This window comes from Tachyglossus aculeatus, chromosome 4 (genome assembly GCF_015852505.1).
Source record: "Tachyglossus aculeatus isolate mTacAcu1 chromosome 4, mTacAcu1.pri, whole genome shotgun sequence".
Lineage (NCBI taxonomy): Eukaryota > Metazoa > Chordata > Mammalia > Monotremata > Tachyglossidae > Tachyglossus > Tachyglossus aculeatus.
The window spans coordinates 98,678,636-98,698,300 of NC_052069.1; the positions used below are offsets into that span (position 1 = coordinate 98,678,636).

The following is a 19,665-nucleotide window of genomic DNA, read 5'->3' on the forward strand; positions in this document are numbered from 1 at the left end:
ATAGGTTAGAGTTCTATCTTGCTTGTCTTGGGCCTTGGAGAAAATCCTTGGGTAACTCAAATTTACCCCTCATGCTTCCTCAGAGTTCTCTCCATATTCCCACCCTCATGCTAAATCCAATCCCCTCATAATTACATTTAATACTCATATGCCAGACATAATACAGAATAGCAGAGATTATCCAATGCTTCTCTTGGTTATTCCTGGGTAGCTGTTACATCGGTGGATGTGTTGAGTTGATTCCATCCCTCCTGGCTCCAAAAACAAGAGAAGGGCCAAAGTGAAAGCTTTGACTTATTAAGAGACAGGCTAGTCTGTTTGTCATTTGTTCACTGTTTCCCCCTCACCCCTTGACAACTCTTCCATACCCAGTATTTATTTTGATATATTTCCCATCATGCAGCAGTAAATCAAATTTCCAGTCTATGAATTAAACCTTTTGTTGAATGGATCTAATGATAATAATAATAATATTTATATGATTGAATAAAAATAAAAATAAATGATTACTGTGGGTTAAGCTCTATACCAAGAACTGAGATAGATACAAGATAATCAAGTTGGAAATAGTCCCTGTCCCACATAGGGCTCACAGTCTAATTAGGAAGGAGAAGAGGTATTGAATAAGCTTTTTACACAAGAGGTAAAGGAAGCACTGAGAACTTAAGTAACTTGCCCGAAGTCACACAACAGGCAAATGGCAGAGCTAGGATTAGAACCCAGGTTCTCTGACCATTGGGCCCAATCACTTCCACTTCATTATGCTGCTTCCCAGTAGTCTTTAAAATGAGTAATTTTCAAGAGATGTTAGAAGTTGAGACACCAAAAATAACGTCACAGCTCCTCATGCTTAAATAAGTAAAAACAATTTTAAAACCCTCTTAAGAAACATCCTATACATAGGGAGTGTAGAGGCGCGGGGGACAGAGTGGGGGCGGGAGGGGAAGTGGACAATTCTTGTAAAACACGGAAGTAAATATGACTGCTATGCATGTAGAGGGAGCAAAGCAGTGGGGATTTTGTTCATGTGCAGCAGCCATCTTGATAATTTCTCTGGAACCTATATTGAATGTAGGAAGTGGTGACCTCCTTAAGCAAGTTCAAAGGCACATGGCTACCATGCTATATGTCTCTATGAGGTGTTTGCCTACCTTTCTTGCTATATGACACTGGCGCTGGCACTGTAACTTCAGGGAATTTTTTTAGGCTGAGCTCTGTCACAAGGGCATATGGCCCACATGAGTAGAGGGGGTAACTGGTGTGTGTAGATCAATCAATCAATCAATCAATCGTATTTATTGAGCGCTTACTGTGTGCAGAGCACTGTACTAAGCACTTGGGAAGTACAAATTGGCAACATATAGAGACAGTCCCTACCCAACAATGGGCTCACAGTCTAAAAGGGGGAGAAGAGAACAAAACCAAACGTACTAACAAAATAAAATAAATAGAATAGATATGTACAAGTAAAATAAATAAATAGAGTAATAAATATGTACAAACATATATACAGGTGCTGTGGGGAGGAGAAAGAGGTAAGATGGGGGGGATGGAGAGGGGGACGAGGGGGAGAGGAAGGAAGGGGCTCAGTCTGGGAAGGCCTCCTGGAGGAGGTGAGCTCTCAGTAGGGCCTTGAAGGGAGGAAGAGAGCTAGCTTGGCGGATTGGCAGAGGGAGGGCATTCCAGGCCATATGAGCAGCAACTCCGCAATCTCAAAAATGTGCTTTTCCCAGGGGCATGAGGGTGAATGCTATAAATGTGTGAATGCAACAAATGCTACAAATGAGTGTGAATGCTACAGAGAAGCAGCGTGCCTCAGTGGAAAGAGCACGGGCTTGAGAGTCAGAGGTCATGGGTTCTAATCCTATCTCTGCCGCTTGTCAGCTGTGTGACTTTGGGCAAGTCACTTCACTTCTCTGTGCCTCAGTTACCTCATCTGTAAAACAGGGACTAAGATTGTGAGCCCCACATGGGACAACCTGATCACCTTGTATCCTCCCCAGCGCTTAGAACAGTGCTTTGCACATAGTAAGTGCTTAACAAATACCAAAATTATTATTATTATTATTATTATTACAAATGTTGTGACATTCTCCCCTTCAATCTGCTAGAGAGAGAGAGGGCCCCCTCTTCTCTTTCCTTCCTCCCAGCACTTTCCCAGGGCCCTTTGAAGTACAAAGGGGAAAAAAGGCTAATCCCTAATCACCTCAAGGCAACCATGTAAACAAGTTCCATATTGAAAGAGCCAATCCCACTAAATCTTCCCTGCTCAGTTTAGCTCAATTACAGGAGTGTGCATGCTCATCTTAACGATTTCAAAGATATCAAGAGGAAAATTGACCCAGTTCCCATTCTTCAGAGTACAAAGTGCACATTTGCAATCGACTTGCAAATGAGAATGAGTAAGACTCCTTGGAAGAGTGAAAGGAAAGTATATTTGAGATAACAAATAATCAATTGCCTCCTAAATGCAATCCCGGGGTTCTCTTAGCTGTCTGAATATGTGTAGAGCTGACCAGATTGAAAGTGTCTGTTTACAATTTTGAGTTCCCTGAAGGCAGCAATGCTTTTTTTCTCACCATAAAAATATCTTAAGCGCTACCACTCATGCAGGGAGAATCAGACTAAATGTGCCCCAAATGAATCAGAATATTGAATCTGGGCTTTTATAATACCTAAGGTCCTTTTGGTTCAGATAAGTAGATTTGTTAGGATGAATATGAGTGGGTATGAAGTGGGGGAATGAAACCAATTTATGATTCTTTCTGAATTTTAAGATAGCTGCTTACATTCAGTGGACCCTAGCTATGTCTCCCCACAGAGTCAAGAAGTTAAATGTACAGTAGATGCTTCCAAAGCTCTGCCTGAATACTACGCTCTGTCTATTGATCTTCAAAATTTTGGGCAGTTACACAAAGGTGAGTATGTTCCACCACTACCTGGATATACACTCAATTGTTCTCTATCTAAAATGCACAGCTCAGCAGTATCTGGATTTAAAAGAAACATTCCCATTTTTTCTATTAGCATGGGTCTCCTACCACACTCATTTTCCCTCTGGAGGAGAAGGAGTGAAGAAATGTCCTGTTCCCCCTCAGCTCTTTCCCATTAACTATTTTCAGGGTTGGCATTTATGCATGAGCAGGACCCACTTTTCAAAGTATAATATAACTGCATGTTGGTTCTTTTTGTGACCTTTAAATATCTTCTTGGTCTCGCCTCACTTACCTACCATATTTGTTGAATTCATCTGTTCCTGCTCAGCTTCTTAGATCATTGAGTCAGGTTTTCCAGGCTCCCATCATTCAAAAAGATCCCTGGACATTTAGCTATGGCTGATATGGATCAAAGCTTGAGAACTTGTCCCTGAAGAAAATTTGGGATGAAAAAAATTGATTTTGCAATTTAAAGATTTTAAACTTTTATAAATGTGGACATTCCCATTTTAATGCATAGGTTTTATTCTTAATTTTAATGTATGCTTTTCCAGAGGGTAATGACTTACAAAAAGGATTCAAGATTCCAAATTTTATTTAAACTAAATCAAATGAGGCAGAATTAGGTAGACCAAAGAGAACTTACTAAAGTCTAAGAAACCACCAGATAATAGTCCAATTGCTTCTCAAATATACACTGCAGTAATAGGATCAACAGAAGAAAAATTTTGAACCCAAACTAATTGCCGCGTAGCTCCCAGCTCCTACAGGACTACTCCTGCTGGGGCAGAGTGAAGTGGAGAGGCAGAGTGAAGTGAGGCAACTCCTGGATAATTTAATTTTTTTCTATATTTAATGAGGAGGAGGGGAGTTGATCTGTAGGTCTTCGTCATTTGAATTCACTGATTAATTGTTCACCAATTCCTAAGCAGTCGCTGCCAAAAAATACCTGGAATTTCTCCAAGAATCCTCATTCCATTCAAAACGTGTACATGTTGTCACTTCACTGAATGGCCACTTGATCACATTCCCAGTCTTCCTGGAGAAAGAGAACCATAATGTAACAGATGAGCAGACCCCAAACTTAGGCCCTTTTAACATGGCACACTTTTACCTACAACAGAATTTATTTGCCCCTGGATAGCTGGAGGAGCTGCAAATTGTACCCATGGGAGGTCCGCTTGGAAGTGGATCCAAAAAAGATCTGGGACCACTCAAATCCTGCTTAGAGGAGCAGCCTCACGGGGGAGGCTGTTCCATATATCGTGCCCCCATTTGTCTCTTATTACTCAAGATGGCAAAGCATTGGTACTCTGAAGAGCAAAAGGATCAGTCAGTGGTATTTATTGAGCGTCTACTGAGACTAAGTACTCAAGGGAGTGTGACAGGAGGAGCTTATGGTTTAAAGGGGTATATGCAGAAAAAGCAACAGAGGGAAGGAGATGAAAGACCACTGTGGGTCAGTAGATTGATGGATCCAAGGACAATGAGCTACAAGAATCATCCCACCTGTCTTTCCAATGCATCCAGTTTCAACAGCTGAAAAATCCCAAAGCTCTATTCCAAAAGATGAGGGTGTGTTTAAAGATGAGATACTCTAACGCTTAGTAAAGCATCATGACATCATGAGTTTTTTTTGTATCAAGACCCAGCCTTCAAAACTCACCACGTACCTGTAAGCAAGAACCAGGCACTGGGTCATAGTTGACACTGAGTGACAGCAGGTTGCCCGCTCTATTAATCACTCAGTGCCTTCTTTGGTCAGGAGACCTCTAACCCAATCTGAGCAAAGTAACAAGCCCAGAAATAATCCCAAGAAATAAACCACATGTGGTGACAGGGAAGCAGTGTGGTCCAGTGGAAAGACCACGGGCCTGGCAGTCTGAAGATGTGGGTTCTAATCTCAGCTCTGCCACATGTCTGCTGTGTGAACTTCGGCAAGTCACTTCATTTCTCAGTGCCTCAGTTACCTCAGCTGTAAAAAGGGGATTAAGACCGTGAGCCCCATATGAAACAGAGAATGTGTCCAACCTGATTACTTTGTATTAACCCAGTGCTTAGAACAGTGCTTGGTACATAGAAAGAGTTTAACAAATACAACAATTATCAATTACTAGTATTATTATGACTTCCTAAACAATAAGGGAACTTACTGAGCCTTTACTGGATACCAACACTAATCTAAATTCTGAGATAGATACAAAATAATCAAATTAGAGACATTCCTCATCCCACACAGGACTAAAGGTTAAAAATGGAGGAAAAGCAAATACCTCATCCCCATTTTACAGATGAGAAAAATAAGACCCAGAAAGTTTTAGTGACTTCCTTTAATCATTTCTAGACTGTGCGCCCACTGTTGGGTAGGGACCGTCTCTATATGTTGCTAACTTGTACTTTCCATGTGCTTAGTACAGTGCTCTGTGCACAATAAATAAGTGCTAAATAAATATGATTGATTGAATGAATGAATGAATTACAAGTATTATTATGACTTCCTAAACAATAAGGGAACTTACTGAGCCTTTACTGGATGTCAACACTAACCTAAATTCTGAGATAGATACAAAATAATCAAATTAGAGGCATTCCTCATCCCACACAGGACTAAAGGTTAAAAATGGAGGAAAAGCAAATACCTCATCTCCATTTTACAGATGCGAAAAATAAGACCCAGAAAGGTTTAGTGACTTCCCTTAATCATTTCTAGACTATGAGCCCGTTGTTGGGTAGGGACAGTCTCTATATGTTGCCAGCTTGTACTACCCAAGCACTTAGTACAGTGCTTTGCACAAAGTAAGCACTCAATAAATACGATTGAATGAATGAATGGATGAATTCAGCAGACCAGTAACAGAGATGGTATTATACCCTGATTCTCAACTCCTAGTCCCGTGTTTTTTCCATTAAGTTCTGCTGCCTCCCCACTCAAAGGGAGGAAAGGATGGTGAAGGAGGAGAAGGGTTCCTTCACCAAATTCACTATGTATCTCCAATACAGTGGAAGAAAAAGTCCAGGCCACAATCCCCACTGATAGAGAACTGAGGCTATGTAATGTGAAAAGTGTGTCTTTGTTTTCCTTAGACACATTAGGCATTTTCCTTTTTCCTTGAGTTCATACTATTTGTAATGTTTCCATCTTCCCCATTAGATTATGAGTCTTTGAGGACAGAGAACATATGCTATTTACATGGAACTCACCCAAGTTCTCTGGAATTTTCCCGGGAAGCTTTCCAAGGATCACAAAATAATAATAAAAATAATAGTATTTTTTAAGTGCTTGTTGTTGTTGTCTTACGCTGTCGAGTCGTGTCCGACCCATAGTGACGCCATGGATGCATCTCTTTCAGAATGCCCCACTTCCATCTGCATTCGTTCTGGTAGGGTATCCATAGAGTTTTCTTGGTAAAAATGTGGAAGTGGTTTACCATTGTCTCCTTCCGCACAGTAAACTTCAGTCTCTGCCCTCGACTCTCTCCCATGCTGCTGCTGCCCAGCACAGGTCAGTTTTGACTTTTACCAGATTGCCTTCCACTTGCCAGCCACTGCCCAAGCTAGGAATGGAATGGGAATGCCTCTGCTTGACTCTCCCTCCTGTAGTCGAAACTGGTAGAGTACTGGAAATTCTCCAAGTGCGACCCTGAGAGGGTAGTTAAGTGCGTACTATATGCCAAACACTGTACCTACTGGGATAGGTTAAAGTTAGTCAAGTTGGACACAGTTTATTGTCCCATAAGGGGCTTCGGGCAATTTAGGAGGGAGTAAGATTTAATCCACATTTTAGAAATGAGGAAACTGAGACACAGAAAAGTTAAGCTATTTGCCCAAGGTTACACAGCAGGGAGGTGGCAGAGACAGGATTAGAACCCAGGTCTTCTTACTCCCAGGCCTGTGCTCTTTAGACTAGGCCATGCTGCTAATCCTCCAGCTTCAGGCATTCAATAATTATCACTAACTGACTGATGGATCACACAATATTGGTTCCTTCTATGAGAGCAAATATGTAATCCAGGGAGCATATATATTTGTATTCCTTCATTTATGTAAAAGTAAGTATTTCAAATGAAAAATTTAATTAGGGTCTTTACCTAATGGTCAGTAGAAATATCAAGTAGAAGTTGAGAACAGTCTTTGGAAACCACAGTAAGAAATTCATAGCTTTTTATTACAATTGGGCCACAGCTTGAGGTTTGATCTATTTGTGGATCAAAGTCTTTGCTTATGAGATTCATTATGATGGATAAAAAATATATTTTTTAGTTTTGCTCTAAATGAGGAGAATCTAAAAAAGAGCATAATTTTAACATACTGTAATATTCCAACACAATCTGATTTATATGAAAAAACCTAGCACCTTTTTCAAAATTTCCAGGGCGAGACACTTTTTAAGTACTAATTAGAATCTTTATCAGATCCCAGTAATTTTATGAAATATGTGATTCACAAATCATTTACCCAGTTTCAATAAATGACCATGGATTAATCAACACCTTGAACATTGTGGCAGAGAGAGGCCTAGTACTGAAAATTTCTAAAAAGATATGTGTCCAGTTCCATATCTGGACAGCTGTAAATCAGACTACCCAGTATTAAATCGCATGACTAGCAACTCTAATGGTGACACTGCCAGGGACTGAACTCAAATGGGCTCAGAAATTGAGAGTAAGGGCTGGTTTTAGGGAAAGGACTAAATTTGAAAGGAGATGAACAGTTCAAGTCTTCCTGGTAAAGAATGTCAAGGTGAAAAATAAGTCAGGGCCCAGGTGAGTAGATGTTGGAGAGTATATGGGGAGCTCATAGCCATGCAGAGAGAAATAGAGTAATCCTGCTCCACGTTGGGTCAGGCTGAGTAACCTCAGAAACGTGTGGCTTAGTGGAAAGAGCCCAGGTGCTTGGGAGGCAGAGGTCGTGGGTTCTAATCCCGGCTCCTCCACTTATCAGCTGTGTGACTTTGGGAAAGTCACTCTCTCTACCTCAGTTACCTCATCTGTAAAATAGGGATTAAGACTGTGAGCCCCACGTGGTACAACCTCTATCTGCCCAATGCTTAAAACAGTACTTGGAACATAGTCAGTGCATAACAAATACCAACATTTTTCCAGTGCTTAGAACAATATTTGGCACATAGAGAGTGCTTAACAAATACCATAATTAGTATTACTATTATTATTTTAACTTTCAAGCAGTTCTACAGGAAAATGCTAGGAAAGGAAAAGACTGTTTTTGGCTGGATTTTCTTTAAGGGTCTTCTGATCCAGTACTAATATTGTTTAATTATCTGATATAAGATTGTTGGAAACTGATCGACATTGGAAAATTTACCTAAGACTTGAGCAAAATGTTAGCAGGGAAAACAAGAAGGAGACATAGAGAGAAGGTTAGCTTGAAGGTCACAAAGAGTATCAACTGGTGTATAGTTGGGGAGACCCTTAAAACCAATTATTAGGACCTTCAGCTTGATGCGGAGAGGTAATGGATAACCACTGGAGGTTTGTAACATGTGGGGTGATAGATATGTGTAAAATGTCATTCTGCATCTCCCCATTCAGGAATCTATGGTGGTTGCCCATTGACCTCTACATCAATTAGAAACTACTTACCATTGCCTTAAAAGCACTCAATCAACTCACCCTTCCTACCTTATCTCACTGATTACTACTACAACCCAACTTATACACTGTACCTCCATCTCGTCTATCTCTCTGCTGACCCCTTTCCCGTGCCCTCCCTCTCCCCTGGAACTCTCTCGCATTTCAAACAGAAGGAATCAGCATGGCCTAGGGGAAAGATCATGGACCTGGGTTCTAATTCCAGTTCCACCACATACCTGCTGTGTGACTTGGAGCACACCACTTCACTTCTCTGTGCCTCAGGTCCCTTATCTGCAAAACAGGAATTCAATGCCTGGTCTCCTTCCTAATAAGACTGTGAGCCCCATGTGAGACCTGATTATCTTGTGTCTACCCCAGCACTTAGTACAGTGGTTGGCACATAGCAAGCATTTAACAAACATTATTACCATTATTCATTCAATTCATTCAATCGTATTTATTGAGTGCTTACTGTGTGCAGAGCACTATATTAAGCACTGGGAGAGTACAATACAATAATAAACACATTCCCTGCCCACAATGAGCTTACAGTCTAGATAGGGGGAGACAGACATTAATATAAACAGACTACATATTACCATTATTATTTACAACAGACCGCCACTCTCCCCACCTTCAAAGCCTTATTAAAATCACATCTCCTCCAAAAGGCCTTCATTCATTCATTCATGCATTCAATCATATTTATTGAGCACTTACTGTGTGCAGAGCACAGTACTAAGTGCTTGGGAAGGACAAGTCAGCAACATATAGAGACGGTCCCTACCTAACATGGGCTCACAGTCTAGAAGGGGAAGACAGACAACGAAACAAAACATGTAGACAAGTGTCAAAATCATCAGAACAAATAGAATTAAAGCTATATGCACATCATTAACAAAATAAATAGAATAGCAAGTATGTACAAGTAATATAGAGTAATAAATCTGTACATATGTATACAAGTGCTGTGGGAAGGTGAAGGAGGTAGGGCAGGGGAGATGGGGAGGAGGAGAGGAAAAAGGGGGCTCAGTCTGGGAAGGCCTCCTGGAGGAGGTGAGCTCTCAGTAGGGCTTTGAAGGGAGAAAGAGAGCTAGCTTGGCTGGTGTTTGGAGGGAGGGCATTCCAGGACAGGGGAAAGACACGGGCCAGGGGTCGACGGTGGGACAGGTGAGAATGAAGTACAATGAGGAGGTTAGTGGCAGAGGTTCAGAGGGTGCAGGCTGGGATGTAGAAGGAGAGAAGGGAATTGAGGTAGGAGGGGCGAGGTAATGGAAAGCCTTGAAGCTGAGAGTGAGGAGTTTTTGCTTGATTCGTAGGTTGACAGGCAGCCACTGGAGATTTTTGAGGTGGGGAGTAACATGCCCAGAGCATTTCTGCACAAAGATAATCCTAGCAGCAGAGTGAAGTATAGATTGAAGACGGGAGAGACAGGAGGATGGGAGATCAGAGAGAAGGCTGATGCAGTAATCCAGTCACGATAGGATGAGAGATTGAACCAGGGTTGCGGGCTTGTGAGATGGGAAAGACTGTAGTGTCGTCTACAGTGACGGGAAAGTCAAGGAGAGGGCGGGGTTTGGGAGGGAAGATAAGGAGTTCAGTTTTGGACATACTGAGTTTTAGATGGCGGGCAGACATCCAGATGGAGATGTCCTGAAGGCAGGAGGAGATATGAGCCTGAAGGGAGGGAGAGAGAGCAGGGGCAGAGATGTAGATTTGGGTGTCATCAGCGTAGAGATGATAGTTGAAGCTGCAGGAGTGAATGAGGTCACCAAGGGAGTGAGTATAGATAGAGAATAGAAGGGGACCAAGAAATGACCATTGAGGAACCCCTAAAGTAAGGGGATGGGAGGGAGAGGAGGAGCCAGGAAAGGAGACTGAGAATGAATGACCGGAGAGATAAGAGGAGAACCAGGAGAGAATGGAGTCTGTGAAACCAAGGTTGGATAGCGTGTTGAGGAGAAGGGGGTGATCCACAGTATTGAAGACAGCTGAGAGGTCGAGGAGGATTAGGATAGAGTAGAAGCCGTTGGATTTGACAAGAAGGAGGTCATTGGTGACCTTTGATAAGGCAGTTTTGGTGGAGTATAGGGGACGAAAGCCAGATTGGAGGGGGTCAAGGAGAGAGTTGGCGTTGAGGAATTTGAGGCAGTGGGTGTAGATGACTCATTCTAGGAGTTTGGAAAGGAAGGGCAGGAGGGAGATAGGCCGATAACTAGAAGGGGAGGTGGGGTCAAGAGAGGGTTTTTTCATCTAGTAGTTTTTTCACCTTCACCTAGTAAACCCTCATTTGTCCTGCTCCCTCTCCCTTCTGCATCACCTCTAGACTGTAAGCTCATTGTGTGCAGGAAATGTGCCTGTTATACAGTTACACTGTACTTTCACAAGCACCTGGTACAGTGCTCTGCACACAGTAAGTGCTCAATAAATAAGACTGACTGACCTATGCACTTGGATCTGTAATAATAATAATAATTTTAGTACATGTTAAGTGTTTACTATGTGCCAGGCACTGTACTAAGCGCTGGGGTGGAGATCAGCAAATTGGATTGGACACAGTCCCTGTCCTGCATGGGGCTCACAGTCTTAATCCCCATTTTACAGATGACGTAACTAAGGCACATAGAAATTAAGTGACTTGGTCATAAAGCCATACAGCAGACAAGTGGTGGAACCAGGATTAGAACCCATGACCTCTGACTTCCAGGGCCCTGTCCCATCCACTTTGCCATTCTGTTCTAAACCCCATAACTACCCTCAACTCTCAGCCCTGCAGCACTTTTGTACATACCTGCAGTGTATTTTAATATCTGTCTCTCTCTCTCTCTACCTTAAGCTCCTTGTGAGGAGGAAATGCAACAACCAACTTTGTTGTACTGTACTCTCCTATGTGTTTAGTACAGTGCCCTTTAGTGGGTGTTCAATAAATATCATTAATTGATTGATTAGTTGGTTAGAAAAATGATACAGTAGTATCAGTTGGAGAAGGGAGAAATTAGAGACAGAAATATTGGTGAGGAGACTTATGAAATACTCAAACCGGCATATGTCAAGTGTCTGGACCAACATAGTGGCTGTTAGGATGGAGATGAAGGAGTATAACCTGGAAATGTTGTGGAGGACACCTTGAGAGGATATGGAAGAGATTGAATTGGGGAGTTAGTAGACAGGGAGAAGTCAAGAATAATGCCAGGTTTACAGGCATGAGAGACAGAATGGTTGCTGGTGTTGCATATGATGGGAAATCAGTTGGCAGAGTAGAACTGTGAGGGAAGATGAGGTGCTCAGTTTTGGACATACTGAGTTTGAGGATTTAACAGAAGATTCAAGTAAGAATGTCCTGGTGGTGGGAGGAAACACAACAGTGCAGATAAGGTAAGATAAGGTAAGAGGCAGGTATAGTGAGAATTGAGAGCCATCTGCTTAGAGGTAGTAGTTGAAGTCGTGAGAGCAGATGGGCTCCCCAAAGAGTGAATATAAATTAAAAAGGAAACAGAGCCCAGAAAAGTACCTTGAGGAAAACCTTCAGTTAGGGAGTGGGAGGCAGAGGAAGAGCTGGAGAAGAAAACTGAAAAGGATTGGCCAAAGAGGTAAGACAAAAACCAGGAGAGAATTGTGTCAGAAAAGCCAGGATTAGATAGTGTTTTCCAGGAGATGGTAGGAGGCCTTCCAAGACTGAGCCCCCTCCTTCCTCTTCCCCTCCTCCCCCTCCCCATCCCCCCCGCCTTACCTCCTTCCCCTCCCCACAGCACCTGTATATATATATATATATATGTATATATATATATATATGTTTGTACGTATTTATTACTCTATTTATTTATTTATTTTATTTGTACATATTTATTCTATTTATTTTATTTTGTTAATATGTTTTGTTTTGTTCTCTGTCTCCCCCTTCTAGACTGTGAGCCTACTATTGGGTATGGATCGTCTCTATATGTTGCCAACTTGAACTTCCCAAGTGCTTAGTACAGTGCTCTGCACACAGTAAGTGCTCAATAAATACGATTGAATGAATAATATACAGTGTTGAAGGCAGCCAGAGGTCTAAGACAAGACTGTAAGCTTGTTGTGGGTGGTAATGTATTTGTTTATTGCTATACTGAACTCTCCCAAGTGCTTAATACAGTACCCTGCACAAGTGGGAATTAAACATGGTTTCTGTCCTTCCTGGGGCTCACAGTCTAAAATATAAATGGGAGAGTGGGGACTGGTGCCAGACACATAAGGTGAGATGAGGTCACTTGTAACCTTGGAGAGAGTTGTTTTGGTGGAGTTAAGGGGCCATAAACCAGATTGTCATGTCAAAAATTGAATTAGAGGGTTGGAAAAGGAAACAATGAGATTATAAATGCATTTCAAGACGTCTAGAGAGAAATATGGAGGCCGAAGATGGGTCACTAGCTAAGTGGTGCAGTGGGGTCAGAGAATATTTTTTACAGGATAGGGATATTTGAAAGCATAGGGGAAGGAGTCATTACAGAGTGAGTGGCTGGTGATCAGGAAGGGAAGAAGAGTAGGCACAAGTGTTTTTAGAAGGTGAAAAGAGATGAGGTCATAGATGGGTTGAGGGGGCATATTTTGGGAGCAAGTAGGCAGTCCCTGTTTGAGAGATGGTTGCAAAGGATGAAAGAATTGATGTGGGAAAGGGAGGGGAGTAGTTGGGGAGAGCCTTAAAACCAATTATTAGGACCTTCAGCTTGATGCGGAGAGGTAACGGATAACCACTGGAGGTTTGTAAACATGTTGGAGGTGGAACGAGATCTTTGGGGGTCTCATGTCTTATAGTTTCCACCTCCACATCAAACAGAAACTCCTCACTATTGGCTTCAAATCACTCAATCACCTTGGCCCCTCCTATCTCACCTCTCTACTCTCTTACTGCAACCCAGCGCACACACTTAGCTCCTCTAATGCTAACCTTCTAGCCGTACCTTGATCTGGCTGACCTGCTTCTGGCCTGGAACATCCTCCCTCCTCTTATCTGATAGATAATTCCTCTTCCCCACTTCAAAGCCTTATTGAAGGAACATCTCCTCCAAAAAGCTCTCCCTAACTAGGCTCTCCTTTACTCTTCTCCCACTCCCTCTGTTTTGCTCTCCCAGCCCCACAAGCACTTATGTCCATATCTGTAATTTATTTATTTATATTTATGTCTGTCTATCCCTCTAGGTTGTAAGTTCACTGTAGGCAGGGAATGTGTCTGTTTATTGTTATATTTTGCTCTCCCAAACAGTACAGTGCTCTGCACACAGTAAGCATTCAGTAAATATGAATGAATGTTGAATGAATGAGCATTAACTCAATGCTAGTGAGCTAACTGCATTGCTAGCCTATCCTGTTGGTGACCCTGCCCTACGGTTTAATGTAGAATAGGTTCTTAGGTGATGTTGCTTAATAAAATTGATCTCCCTTTGTGCTAACAGACAATGCTATGCCCTCCCCACTGTTTTACACTATTGCTGTGGGTGGCACTCACTTTCACCATAAAAAGACACTGGGATGATTTTCTTTTTCCAAAGGGAAGAAACCTATGTGGACTATTTGGGTGGTCATGGTGAACCTTGATTGTGAATGGAACTGGTGACTTGAGGTTTACTAACATAATCTGTAGGTTAAAACAAAAGCAAAAACATAATTTTGAGAGAGAACACCTGTCTATGGATTCTTATTCCTCTGTCCATTTCTCCTAGGTTTTCTGCTGGATCTTTTTTAATGAGAGAAAACTTCACATTTTCCAAAACTGCATCTTTAAATATTAGCAAAAAATATTATTTTCCTTAGGATTCCTCTTCCAATCTCAAAGTATGGTCATAAGAAGCAAAACAGTCTTCTTATTTTCCTCCAGCAGCATTGAGTTGGCATCTGGAAAGAACGATTCCCTTAGGCTGCCCTTGTCAATGTTGTTAAATAAAAATGAAATGATTACCCATGGTGGCTCTCATTCTCTGTTTCTCTAACCTGTGTATTCAAATATTCAAAACAATCCATTGTTTTTGTTCACTTCCCCCATGTTTTGCATCAGAATAAAAATGGATATTCTCATCCACTTAAAAACCCCACTTTAATCTGCATTTTTCTCTGTCACGATGCTTTTAGATAATTAATTCAATTCATAGTTCAGCACGAAAACTAGGACTGGCACACAAAGAAAAACATAACCATGTTTCCCAGAATTACTTTTTTTTGTATTTTGAAACAGTATGAATTTAAACGAAAATAAGCAAATTCACACTGATTCTGAATATTTAAGGAGAGAAAAAGTTTTATTTGCTCCGTTAACAGCTCTTAATAAGCATCCTTCTGTTGTATCAGAACTTTCTCTTCCATTGATAGTACATGATACTTAAAACATTGTTGCTTCTATCTGGAAGTCTGGTCCAGTATTTGCTTATTGCTTTTCTCTTGACTTCAGCGAAAAAATGGAAAGGACTCCCCTTTACCTTCGACTCTTGCCAAAACCAATGTAACACATTCATTGATGGCTGAAATGGTCAAGAGCACAGTATTGTCTGCTGATGTTGAGGTCTCAAAGATATTTGGTTCTGTGGCCACAGACTGCATCCATTCTCCCTACCAGCCATTGTACAATGCCTACAAGTAGGTAAAGGAGTACCAGCCTCGGCCTTTTGGCTAAGATCAAGTGTATTATCTGTTCTTATCAGTTTAATATCTGATATGTCCTTGATGTGAGTATGCTATATTAAGTGACATTTTGGAGTAGGGAGGTGGGTTGGGAGCTTGCTCCATCCCCTCCACGCATCGGCCTGGTGTTGCAGTGTTTCCAGGGCGGGTGCTTTTCTAAGAATCAGCATGGCTCAGTGGAAAGAGCCCTGGCTTGGGAGTCAGAGGTCATGGGTTCTAATCCTGGCTCCACCACTTGTCTGCTGTGTGACTTTGGGCAAGTCACTTAACTTCTCTGTGCCTCAGTTACCTCATCTGTAAAATGGGGATTAAGACTGTGAGCCCCACATAGGACAACCTGATCACCTTGTATCCCCCCAAGTGCTTAGAACAGTGCTTGGCACATAGTAAGTGCTTAACAAATACCACTATTATTATTACCAGCCAAGACAATATGGATGACTCAGTGTAAAGCATGTCCTGTTAGTGGTAAAACTTACTTTACCACTTAGAGCTGTTGTTTATTTATTGAGAGCTCATTTGTTCATTGGTATTAGCTCTTATCTTCCCACCTAAACCCCTGTCCTCCCATCACTGCAGATAGCATCGCCATCCTTCCTGTCCCACAAGCCCATAACCTTGGCATTATCCATGACTTGCCTCTCTCATTCAACCCACATATTCAACTGGTCACTAAATCCTGTTGGTTCAACCTTTATAACATCATTTAAATCTACTCTTTCCCCTCCCTCCAAACTGCTACTATGCTAATCCAAGCACTTATCTTCATTTCTCCTCACCATTTGCTTTAAAGCACTCAATTAACTTGCCCCTTCTACCTCACCTCGCTACTCTCCTACCACAGCCCAGCCCACACACTTTGTTTCTCTAATGTTTACTTTCTCACTGTACCTCGATCTCATCTTTCTCACTGCCAACCTCTCGCCCACATCCTACCTCTGTCCTGGAATGCCTTCCCCCCTCATATCAGAAAGAAAATTGTTCTCCTTCACTTCAAAACCTTATTGAAGGCACATCTCCTCCAAGAAGCCTTCCCTGACTAAGCGCTCCTCTCCTCTTCTCCCACTCCCTTCTGCACCGCTTTTACTAGATTTGGCATTCATCATCCCTCCCATCCCCACAGCACATATGTATATATCTGTATATATCTGTAATTTAAGTAATTATTTATTTATGTATTTATTTATATTTATGTCTGTCTCCCCCTCTAGCTCGTGAGTGCTTTATGGGCAGGAATGTGTCTGTTCATTCTTATATTGGACTCTCTCAAGCACTTAGTACAATGTTTTGCACACAGTAAGCATTCAATAAATACAACTGAATGAATGAATTATCTTATCCCACCTTGATTACTGTATCAGCCTCCATGCTGCCCTCCCAACCTCCTGTCTCTACCCATTCCAGCCTATAATTCACTCTGCTGCCTGGATCATTTTTCTAAAAAGACATTTAGTCCAAGTTCCCTCAATCCTCAAGAACCTCCAGTGGTTCCTTATCCACTGCCTCTTCAAACAGAAATTCCTTACCATGGGATTTTAAATAATTACTTTCCCACCTACTACTCTACCTCGCTGCTCTCCTACTGCAACCCAGCTCGCACACTTCACTCCTCTAATGCCAACCTGCTCACCGTATGTCATTCTTGTCTATCTCACTGCTGAACTCTCACTCATGTCCCGGCTTGGGACACCTTCCCTCTTCATATCTGACAAACAATCACTCTCCCAACCTTCAGGGCCTCATTCATTCATTCAATCGTATTTTTGAAGACACATCTCCTCCAACAGGCCTTTCCTTACTAAGACCTCATTTCTTCTTATCCCACTCCTGCCTGGGTCACCCTGGATTTACTCCCTTTTGGCACCCCTTCCATAGCCCCTCAGCACTTATGTACATAGCCATAATTTCATTTATAATAATAATGATGGCATTTGTTAAATGCTTACCATGTGCAAAGCACCGTTCTAAGCGCTGGATTATCTATATTAATTATTAATAATTACATTAATTATTATAGATAATAATTGATTATCTATATTAATGTCTCTCTCCTCCTCTAATCTGTAAACTCATTGTGGGCAGGGAATGTGTCTACCAAATCTGCTACATTGTACTCTCCCAAGTGCTTAGTACAGTGTTCTGCACACAGTAAGTGCTCAATAAATATGATTTATTGATTATTAATGGGGGCTCTGGTATAGGACATTTTGGGGGAATTAAAATTCTGACGTTTTGTCACACATACAAATTATCCAGATACATTAGGTCTCCAGAATGCCCTTTGACTGAATTTTCTGGATAATTGAGGCCAAAGTGCATTTTTAAGTCTTATTTAATTTGTACAAGCAGGCCCACTAGGGAGAGAACATTCTCAACCCTTTCCCCTTGTGCATCCAATTAGTAGCTGTTTTTCAGGTAAACCCTTAATTGTAACATAAAATGTTCTCTAATGCCCAAGGCCTCATAACAAACTATTATCCAATAGATTTATATTAACGGAATTCTCAAATTTTACTCTACCAGCATGTTACCATATACTGAAGGCCTTTTCAAACCAGTAAGTTCTTAATTGGTAATAGATTCCATTCATTCTTAGAGTTTATGCTGAATTTATGCAATAGTGATAAGCTTAGCAATAATAGAAATACTAATAATTAATAAAATTGGCATTCAAAGACTTCATTATACACTCTAAACATTCAAGAAAAATCCAAATGACTTTTCCATGATGAAATTACTTAATAATCTTACATAAGGTATAGTAACATTGTGTCTGGATAATTGCCACTTTATTCTTTTCAAATCTAGGGGAGAATGTAGCTGTTCCCTCACGTAATGCTGATTGAATATTTAATAGCATTCTATTATGATGAAATGCAGAGCACATATTTAATCAACCATGATTTATGATATCTGAAAACTGTGAAGTCTGAGACAGTCCACTAAATTTGCTACATTTTGGTACCTAATACCAATGGAAAATAATAACATAAAACAAATGGATGAACATACTTCCATTATCTTTTTCATTGCTTCTTGTATATTAAATTTTCCATTCAAAAGTATTTTATAAAGTCCTAAAATGTTTTATAAAGTTTTCTGCCAGAGCAGGAGCATCCAGAATTCCTTATGTGCTTGAATGCTCTCTTTGAGACCTCATTACATTGAAACCAGTCTTTACATTCCTAAACCTTTTAACTTTAAAAGTCTTCAAACTTACAGATTCTGAATACTTAGCTAAGATAATACCATGGATTAGTAAATAACCTTCAATAAATCCCACCATGAACCTCCCCTCTGAGTTGATAATGGAGGTTTAAATCAGAAATACCTGTTTTTCATTGAAAGGAACATGGTGCAATTTAAACCTGAATATTTCATGGGTGCTTTCATTTCAACATTTTTCATTTTTCATGATTCACTTCAACATTTTTCAGTTTTGTTGCTGTCATCGTCACTTCTTAGTACCTAATTTTATTTTGTTAATTTGTCTTTACGACTTCCTAGTATCCAAGTTAAGGCCATGGAAGTAAGTACAAACATATACCTTCTTTTTGAAATATTGCTGTCTGTCTTTGAGAACTAATCCATGTATGTGGAAGTGGCTAAAAAGTAACATATATTCCCAAATGGAGAATCTTTAAGGTTTGTCCTTGGTCATGCTGATGCATTTGCCATTTACAATTTTATCCCTGTTTTTGAGGCTATCTCTTGGTCTTTGAATCTTCTCAAAGGCTCTGGCTCAGTGAGGGCACCCCCTCTCCTGATTGCTGCTCTACCTACTGCTGTTGTTTCCTAACAATCTGTGGCTATTCTATGATATATGGGAATATGTTTCACTGTGCCTCTAAAATGTTTGTTCTGCCCTACCTGATTGCTTAGGTACTGTTTCTAGACAATCATATTTATCGAATGTTTACTGTATGCAGAGGTAAGAGTGTCTTTAGGATACCTTATTATTAGCTATTCTCATCACAACTTTGCACCAGATGAAATTGGGTTGTGAGGAGCATTACCTCAGAGATAGTGAGCTAAATGTAATCTTAGACTTGACTGTTGGTGATGATATCCTATCAGAGGAGAATTTTGTTTATGATATTTGTTAAGTGCTTACTATGTGTCAGGCATTGTATTAAGCACTGGGATAGATACAACATAATTAGGTTGGACATAGTCCCTGTCTCACATAAAGTTCACAGGCAATCTCCATTTTACAGATGAGTTAACTGAGGCACAGAGAAATTGACTTCCTCAAGGTCACAGAGCAGACAAGTGGCAGAGCCAGAATTAGAACCCAGGTCATCTGACTTCTGGGCCCATGCTCTTTTACTAGGCCATGCTGCTTCCTAAATTGCTTAAGAAGTCACAGAGAAAATCTGACACAACCACAATCCTGTAGCTCTATGGCTTTGTATAATGTTTGATACGATATTACAAAATTTTGTCAATATTCATTCATTCATTCAATCATATTTATTGAGCGCTTACTG

The 19,665-nt window shown here is 40.9% G+C and overlaps 2 non-coding genes across 2 annotated transcripts; one reads left to right on the plus strand and one right to left on the minus strand.

Moving 5' to 3' along the window:
* Positions 1-6,448: 6,448 nt before the first annotated feature.
* LOC119928073 lies at positions 6,449-6,586 on the minus strand. Its single transcript, XR_005451029.1, has one exon. It is a non-coding gene; the product is annotated as a small nucleolar RNA SNORA7 (small nucleolar RNA).
* An 8,556-nt stretch (positions 6,587-15,142) lies between these two features.
* Positions 15,143-15,334, plus strand: LOC119927707. The gene has a single exon (XR_005450685.1). It is a non-coding gene; the product is annotated as a U2 spliceosomal RNA (small nuclear RNA).
* Positions 15,335-19,665: the final 4,331 nt, after the last annotated feature.